The sequence below is a fragment of the Triticum dicoccoides genome, chromosome 5B (genome assembly GCF_002162155.2).
Source record: "Triticum dicoccoides isolate Atlit2015 ecotype Zavitan chromosome 5B, WEW_v2.0, whole genome shotgun sequence".
In the NCBI taxonomy this organism is placed as follows: domain Eukaryota; kingdom Viridiplantae; phylum Streptophyta; class Magnoliopsida; order Poales; family Poaceae; genus Triticum; species Triticum dicoccoides.
In genome coordinates, this window is record NC_041389.1 from 30,420,116 (window position 1) to 30,429,381 (window position 9,266).

Genomic DNA, 9,266 nt, shown 5'->3' on the forward strand with positions numbered 1-9,266 from the left:
GGGAGGGGGCATGAGTGGAGAGGGAGGGGGCGTCCAGAGGAGGAGGAGGGAGGGGCGGTGGGAGGAGGGCGGCTGGAGGAGGAGGGGGGAGGAGGGAGGAGAGGAGGGAGTACCTCGGCGAGGAGCAGCGCGGCGACGGCGGACGACGGGTTCGGCGCGGGCGAGAGTGATTGAGAGGGAGAGTGAACCGCTCCAGGATAAGGTAAGCAAGTAGTAGCGCGTTTCAGAGATACGCGCTACTGCTACATGACGTAGCAGTAGCGCTGGTCAGGCATACGCGCTACTGCTAAGTGGGGCTAGCCATCTGCGCCCAGTACAAATATAGCAGCAGCGCGCTTTAGCAGAACGCGCCACTGCTAAAGTAGTAGCAGTAGCACGGTCTATTTAAACATGCTACTAGTAAGTAGCAGTAGCGCCCTGTTTTGTCCAGCGCTACTGCTAAGATGCTGTGTATAAGGTTTTCCCTAGTAGTGAGAGGGGAGTCTTACTAGGACTACTAGTCCTAGTAGGATTCCACCAAGAGCCAGATGTTCTTAACGTCATCAGTAGCATCTGCAGCAGGCCTGACACTCAGTGGTGCTTCCAGGACGTAAATCTTCTGTGCAGCAATGAGGATAATCCTCAAGTTATGGACCCAGTCCATATAGTTGCTGCCATCATCTTTGAACTTAGCTTTCTCTAGGAACGCATTAAAATTCGAAGGAACGGTAGCACGGGCCATTGATCTACAATAACATAGACATGCAAAATAACTATCAGGACTAAGTTCATGATAAATTAAAGTTCAATTAATCATATTACTTAAGAACTCTCACTTAGATAAACATCCCTTTAGTCATCTAAATGATCACGTGATTCAAATCAACTAAACCATGTCCGATCATCACGTGAGATGGAGTAGTTTCCAATGGTGAACATCACTATGTTGATCATATCTACTATATGATTCACGTTCAACCTTTCGGTCTCAGTGTTCCGAGGCCATATCTGCATATGCTAGGCTCGTCAAGTTTAACCCGAGTATTCCGCGTGTACAAAACTGGCTTGCACCTGTAGTATGTGAACGTAGAGCTTATCACACCTGATCATCACATGGTGTCTCGGCATGACGAACTATAGCAACGGTGCATACTCAAGGAGAACACTTATACCTTGAAATTTAGTAAGGGATCATCTTATAATGCTACTGCCGTACTAAGCAAAATAAGATGCATAAAAGATAAACATCACATGCAATCAAAATATGTGACATGATATGGCCATCATCATCTTGTGCTCATGATCTCCATCACCGAAGCATCATCATGATCTCCATCGTCACCGGCGCGACACCTTGATCTTCATCGTAGCATCATTGTCGTCTCGCCAACTATTGTTACTACGACTATCGCTACCTCTTAGTGATAAAGTAAAACAATTACATGGTGATTGCATTGCATACAATAAAGCGACAACCATATGGCTCCTGCCAGTTGCCGATAACTTTGTTATAAAACATGATCATCTCATACAACAATTTATATCACATCATGCCTTGACCATATCACATTACAGCAAGCCCTGCAAAACAAGTTAGACGTCCTCTACTTTGTTGTTGCAAGTTTTACGTGGTTGCTATGGGCTTCTAGCAAGAACCGTTCTTACCTACGCATCAAAACCACAACGATTTTTCGTCAAGTGTGCTGTTTTAACCTTCAACAAGGACTGGTCGTAGTCAAACTCGATTCAACTAAAGTTGGAGAAACAGACACCCACCAGCCACCTATGTGCAAAAGCACGTCGGTAAAACCGGTCTCATGAACGCGGTCATGTAATGTCGGTTTGGGCCGCTTCATCCAATAATACCGCTGAATCAAAGTAAGACGTTGGTGGTAAGCAGTATGACTATTATCGCCCACAACTCTTTGTGTTCCACTCATGCGTATAACATCTACGCATAGACCTGACTCTGATGCCACTGTTGGGGAACGCGGTAATTTCAAAAAAATTCCTACGATCACGCAAGATCTATCTAGGTGATGCATAGCAAAGAGAGGGGAGAGTGTGTCCGCGTACCCTCGTAGACCGAAAGAGGAAGCATTTCAATAACGCGATTGATGTAGTCAAACTTCTTTGCGATCCAACCGATCAAGTACCGAACGCACAACACCTCCGCATTCAGCACACGTTCAGCTCGATGACGTCCCTCGTGCTCTCGATCCAGTTGAGGACGAGGGTGAGTTCTGTCAGCACGGTGGTGTGGCGACGGTGATGATGATGCTACTAGCGCAGGGCTTTGCCTAAGCAGTACGATGGTATGATTGAGGTGTGTATCTGTGGAGGGGGTCACTGCACACGGTTAAGAGAAACTTGTGTGTTCTAGGGTGCCCCTACCCCCGTATATAAAGGAGCAAGAGGGAGGCCATTCGGCCCCTAGGGCGCGCCCCAAGAGTGGAGTCCTACTTGGACTACTAGTCCTAGTAGGATTCCACCAAGAGGGAGAGGGGGAAGGAAGGAGAGAGAGAGGGAGTAGGAAAGGGGGGCGTTGCCCCCCTTCCCTAGTCCAATTCAGACCCAAGGGGGAGGGGGCACGCGGCCTGCCCTGGCCACCCCTCTCACTCTCCACCAAGGCCCAATGTGGCCCATTAGTTCCCCAGGGGGTTCCGGAAACCCCTCCGGCACTCCGGTTTTACCCGAAACTTTCCGGAACACTTCTGGTGTCCGAATATAGCCGTACAATATATAAATCTTTATGTCTTGACCATTTCGAGACTCCTCTTCACGTCCTTGATCTCATCCGGGACTCCGAACAAAATTCGGTCATCAAAAACACATAACTCATAATACATATCGTCATCGAACGTTAAGCGTGCGGACCCTACGGGTTCGAGAACTATGTAGACATGACCGAGACACATCTCTGGTCAATAACCAATAGCGGAACCTGGATGCTCATATTGGCTCCTACATATTCTACGAAGATCTTTATCGGTCAAACCGCATAACACCATACGTTGTTCCCTTTGTCATCGGTATGTTACTTGCCCGAGATTCGATCGTCGATATCATCATACCTAGTTCAATCTCGTTATCGGCAAGTCTCTTTACTCGTTCCGTAATACTTCATCCCGCAACTAACTCATTAGTCATAATGCTTGCAAGGCTTATAGTGATGAGCATTACCGAGAGGACCCAGAGATACCTCTTCGAAACACGGAGTGACAAATCCTAATCTCGATCTATGCCAACCCAACAAACACCTTTGGAGACACCTGTAGAGAATCTTTATAATCACCCATTTACATTGTGACGTTTGATAGCACACAAGGTGTTCCTCCGGTATTCGGGAGTTGCATAATCTCATAGTCTGAGGAACATGTATAAGTCATGAAGAAAGCAGTAGCAATGAAACTGTAACGATCATAATGCTAAGCTAACGGTGTTGGGGAACGTAGCAGAAATTCAAAATTTTCCTACGTGTCACCAAGATCTATCTATGGAGAGACCAGCAACGAGTAGAAAGAGAGTGCATCTACATACCCTTGTAGATCGCTAAGCGGAAGCGTTCAAGTGAACGGGGTTGATGGAGTCGTACTCGTCGTGATTCAAATCACCGATGATCCTAGTGCCGAACGGACGGCACCTCCGCGTTCAACACACGTACAGCCCGGTGACGTCTCCCACGCCTTGATCCAGCAAGGAGAGAGGGAGAGGTTGAGGAAGACTCCATCCAACAGCAGCACAACGGCGTGGTGGTGGTGGAGGAGCGTGGCAATCCAGCAGGGCTTCGCCAAGCACCATGGGAGAGGAGGAGTAGGGAGAGAGGTAGGGCTGTGCCAGAACTTCGTGTATAGCTCCCATGCGCCTCCCCACTATATATAAGGGTGGAGGGGCTGGTTTCTTGCCCTCCAAGTCCATTGGGGCGTTGGCCAAGGTGGGAGGAAAGAAATCTCATTATTTCCTTCCCCACCGATTGTTATCCCCCCTTTTTAGGGATCTTGATCTTATCCCTTCGGGATATGATCTTATTCCTTCTAAGGGGGGATCTTGGTGCGCCTTGACCAGGGGTGTGGGGCCTTGCCCCCACTACCCACGTCCATGTGGGTCCCCCCATGCAGGTGGGCCCCACTCCAGAACCTTCTAGAACCTTCCCGGTACAATACCGAAAAATCCCGAACATTTTCCGGTGGCCAAAATAGGACTTCCCATATATAAATCTTTACCTCCGGACCATTCCGGAACTCCTCGTGACGTCTGGGATCTCATCCGGGACTCCGAACAACATTCGGTAACCACATACAAACTTCCTTTATAACCCTAGCGTCATCGAACCTTAAGTGTGTAGACCCTACGGGTTCGGGAGACATGTAGACATGACCGAGATGTTCTCCGGTCAATAACCAACAGCGGGATCTGGATACCCATGATGGCTCCCACATGTTCCACGATGATCTCATCGGATGAACCACGATGTCAAGGACTTAATCAATCTCGTATTCAATTCCCTTTGTCTATCGGTATGTTACTTGCCCGAGATTCGATCGTCGGTATCCAATACCTTGTTCAATCTCGTTACCGGCAAGTCACTTTACTCGTTCCGTAACACATCATCCCGTGATCAACTCCTTGGTCACATTGCGCATATGATGATGTCCTACCGAGTGGGCCCAGAGATACCTCTCCGTTTACACGGAGTGACAAATCCCAGTCTCGATCCGCATAAAACAATAGATACTTTCGGAGATACCTGTAGTGCACCTTTATAGTCACCCAGTTACGTTGTGACGTTTGATACACCCAAAGCACTCCTACGGTATCCAGGAGTTACACTCTCTCATGGTCGAAGGAAGAGATACTTGACATTGGCAAAGCTCTAGCAAATGAACTACACGATCTTTTCTGCTAGTCTTAGGATTGGGTCTTGTCCATCACATCATTCTCCTAATGATGTGATCCCGTTATCAACGACATCCAATGCCCATAGCCAGGAAACCATGACTATCTGTTGATCACAACGAGCTAGTCAACTAGAGGCTCACTAGGGACATATTGTGGTCTATGTATTCACACGTGTATTACGATTTCCGGATAATACAGTTATAGCATGAATAAAAGACAATTATCATGAACAAGGAAATATAATAATAATACTTTTATTATTGCCTCTAGGGCATATTTCCAACAGTCTCCCACTTGCACTAGAGTCAATAATCTAGTTCACATCGCCATGTGATTAACACTCACAGGTCACATCGCCATGTGACTAATACCCAAGAGTTTACTAGAGTTAGTAGTCTAGTTCACATCACTATGTGATTAACACTCAATGAGTTTTATGTTTGATCATGTTGCTTGTGAGAGAGGTTTTAGTCAACGGGTCTGAACCTTTCAGATCCGTGTGTGCTTTACAAATCTCTATGTCATCTCCTAGATGCAGCTACCACGCTCTATTTGGAGCTATTCCAAACAACTGTTCTACTTGGAGCTATTCTAAATTATTGCTCCATTATATGTATCCGGTCTCTCTACTCAGAGCTATCCGGACAGGTGTCAAGCTTGCATCATCGTAACCTTTACGACGAACTCTTTTACCACCTCCATAATCGAGAAAATTCCTTAGTCCACTAGTTACTAAGGATAACTTTGACCGCTGTCCTGTGAGCCATTCTTGGATCACTCTTGTACCCCTTGACTGACTCATGGCAAGGCACACTTCAGGTGCGGTACACAGCATAGCATACTGAAGAGCCTACGTCTTAAGCATAGGGGACGACCTTCGTCCTTTCTCTCTATTCTACCGTGGTCGAGCTTTAAGTCTTAACTTCGTACCTTACAACTCAGGCAAGAACTCCTTCTTTGACTGGTCCATCTTGAACACCTTCAAGATCATGTCAAGGTATGTGCTCATTTGAAAGTATTATTAAGCATTTTGATCTATCCTTATAGATCTTGATGCTCAATGTTCAAGTAGCTTAATCCAGGCTTTCCATTGAAAAACACTTTCAAAATAACCCTATATGCTTTCCAGAAATTCTACGTCATTTCTGATCAACAATATGTCAACAACATATACTCATCAGAAATTCTATAGTGCTCCCACTCACTTCTTTGGAAATACAAGTTTCTCATAAACTTTGTACAAACCCAAATTTTTTTGATCATCATCAAAGCATACATTCCAACTCCGAGATGCTCACTCCAGTCCTTAGAAGGATTGCTGGAGCTTTGCATACTTATTAGCATCTTTCGGGATTGACAAAACCTTCCGATTGTATCACATACAACCTTTCCTCATTAAAATCGTCGAGGAAACAATGTTTTGACATCCTATCTGCAAGATTTCATAAATAATGCAGTAATCGCTAATATAATTCCAACAGACTCTTAGCATCGCTACGAGTGAGAAAATCTCATCGTAGTCAACTCCTTGAACTTGTCGGAAAACATCTTAACGACAAGTCGAGCTTTCTTAATGGTGACATTTACCATCATTGTCCGTCTTCCTTTTGAAATCCATCTGTACTCATTAGCCTTACGACCATCGAGCCGTTCTGCCAAAGTCTACACTTTGTTTTCATACATGGATCCTCTCTCGGATTTTATGGCCTCAAGGCATTTATCGGAATCCGGGCCCACCATCGCTTCTCCATAGCTCGTAGGTTCATTGTTGTCTAGCAACATGACCTTCAAGACAGGATTACGTACCACTCTGAAGTAGTACGCATCCTTGTCATCCTACGAGGTTTGGGAGTGACTTGATCCGAAGTTTCATGATCAATATCATAAGCTTCCACTTCAATTGGTGTAGGTGCCACAGGAACAACTCCCTGTGCCCTGTCACACACTAGTTGAAGAGACGGTTCAATAACCTCATCAAGTCTCCACCATCCTCCCACTCAATTCTTTTGAGAGAAACTTTTCCTCGAGAAAGGACCCGATTCTAGAAACAATCCATATTGCTTTCGGATCTGAATTAGGAGGTATACCCAACTGTTTTGGGTTTCCTATGAAGATGCATTTTATCTGCTTTGGGTTCGAGCTTATCAACCTGAAACTTTTTCATATAAGCGTCGAAGCCCCAAACTTTTAAGAAACGACAACTTAGGTTTCTCTAAACCATAATTCATACGGTGTCATCTCATCGGAATTACGTGGTGCCCTATTTAAAGTGAATGTGGTTGTCTCTAATGCCTAACCCATGAATGATAGTGGTAATTCGATAAGAGACATCATGGTACGCACCATATCCAATAGGGTGCAACTATGATGTTCGGACACACCATCACATTATGGTGTTCCAGGCGGTATTAATTGCGAAACAATTTCCACAATGTCTTAATTGTGTGCCAAAACTCGTAACTCAGATATTCATCTCTATGATCATATCATAGACATTTTATCCTCTTGTCACAATGATCTGCTACTTCACTCTGAAATTACTTGAACCATTCAATAATTCAGACTTGTGTTTCATCAAGTAAATATACTCAACATTTACTCGAATCATCTGTGAAGTAAGAACATAATGATATTCACTGCATGCCTCAGCACTCATTCGACTGCACACATCAAAATGTGTTACTTCCAACAAGTTTCTATCTTGTTCCATCTTACTGAAAATGAGGCTTTTCAGTCATCTTGCCCATGTGGTATGATTTGCATATCTCAAGTGATTCAAAATCAAGTGAGTCCGAATGATCCATTTGCATGGAGTTTCTTCATGCATATACACCAATAGACATGGTTCGCATGTCTCAAACTTTTCAAAAACGAGTGAGTCCAAAGATCCATCAACATGGAGCTTCTTCATGCCTTTTATACCATTATGACTTACATGGCAGTGCCACAAGTAAGTGGTACTATCATTACTATCTTATATCTTTTGGCATGAAAATGTGTATCACTACGACCGAGATTCAATAAACCATTCCTTTAGGTGCAAGACCATTGAAGGTATTATTCAAAAATAGAGTAACCATTATTCTCCTTAAATGAATAACCGTATTGCGATAGACATAATCCAATCATGTCTATGCTCAACGCAAACACCAATCTCGGTGGTAGAGGGAGCGTGCGATGCTTGATCATATCAACCTTGGAAACACTTCCAACATATATCGTCAGCTCACCTTTAGCTAGTCTCCGTTTATTCCGTAGCTTTTATTTCGAGTTACTAACACTTAGCAACCGAACCGGTATCCAATACCCTGGTGCTACTAGGAGTACTAGTAAAGTACACATTAACATAATGTATATCCAATATACTTCTATCGACCTTGCCAACCTTCTCATCTACCAAGTATCTAGGGTAATGCTGCTCCAGTGGTTGTTCCCCTTATTACAGAAGCACTTAGTCTCGGGTTTGGGTTCAACCTTGGGTTTCTTCACTAGAGCAGCAGCTGAATTGCCATTTCATGAAGTATCCCTTTGTTCCCTTGCCCTTCTTGAAACTAGTGGTTTCACCAACCATCAACAATTGATGCTCCTTCTTGATTTCTACTTTCGCGGTGTCAAACATCATGAATATTTCAAGGATCATCATATCTATCCCTGATATGTTATAGTTAATCACGAAGCTCTAGCAGCTTGGTGGCAATGACTTTGGGGAAACATCACTATCTCATCTGGAGGATCAACTCCCACTCGATTCAAGTGATTGTTGTGCTCAGACAATCTGAGCACAAGCTCAACGATTGAGCTTTTCTCCCTTAGTTTGCAGGCTAAGAAAATCATCGGAGGTCTTATACCTCTTGACGTGGGCACGAGCCTGAAATCCCAATTTCAGCCCTCGAAACATCTCATATGTTCCACGACATTTTAAAAACGTCTTTGGTGCCTCTACTTAAACCATTTAATTGAACTATCACGTAGTTATCAAAACGTGTATGTCCGATGTTCGCAACATCGACAAACGACGTTGGGGTTCAGCACACTGAGCGGTGCATTAAGGACATAAGCTTTCTACTGATCGCATAATCGCTACTATCAACTTTCAACTATATTTTCTCTAGGAACATATCTAAACAGTGGAACTAAAGCGCGAGCTTACGACATAATTTGCAAAAGGTCTTTTGACTATGTTCAGGATAATTAAGTTCATCTTATGAACTCCCACTTAGATAGACATCCCTCTGGTCATCTAAGTGATCACATGATCCGAGTCAACTAGGCCGTGTCCGATCATCACGTGAGACGGATTAGTCATCATCGGTGAACATCTTCATGTTGATCGTATCTACCATACGACTCATGCTCGACCTTTCGGTCTCCGTGTTCCGAGGCCATGT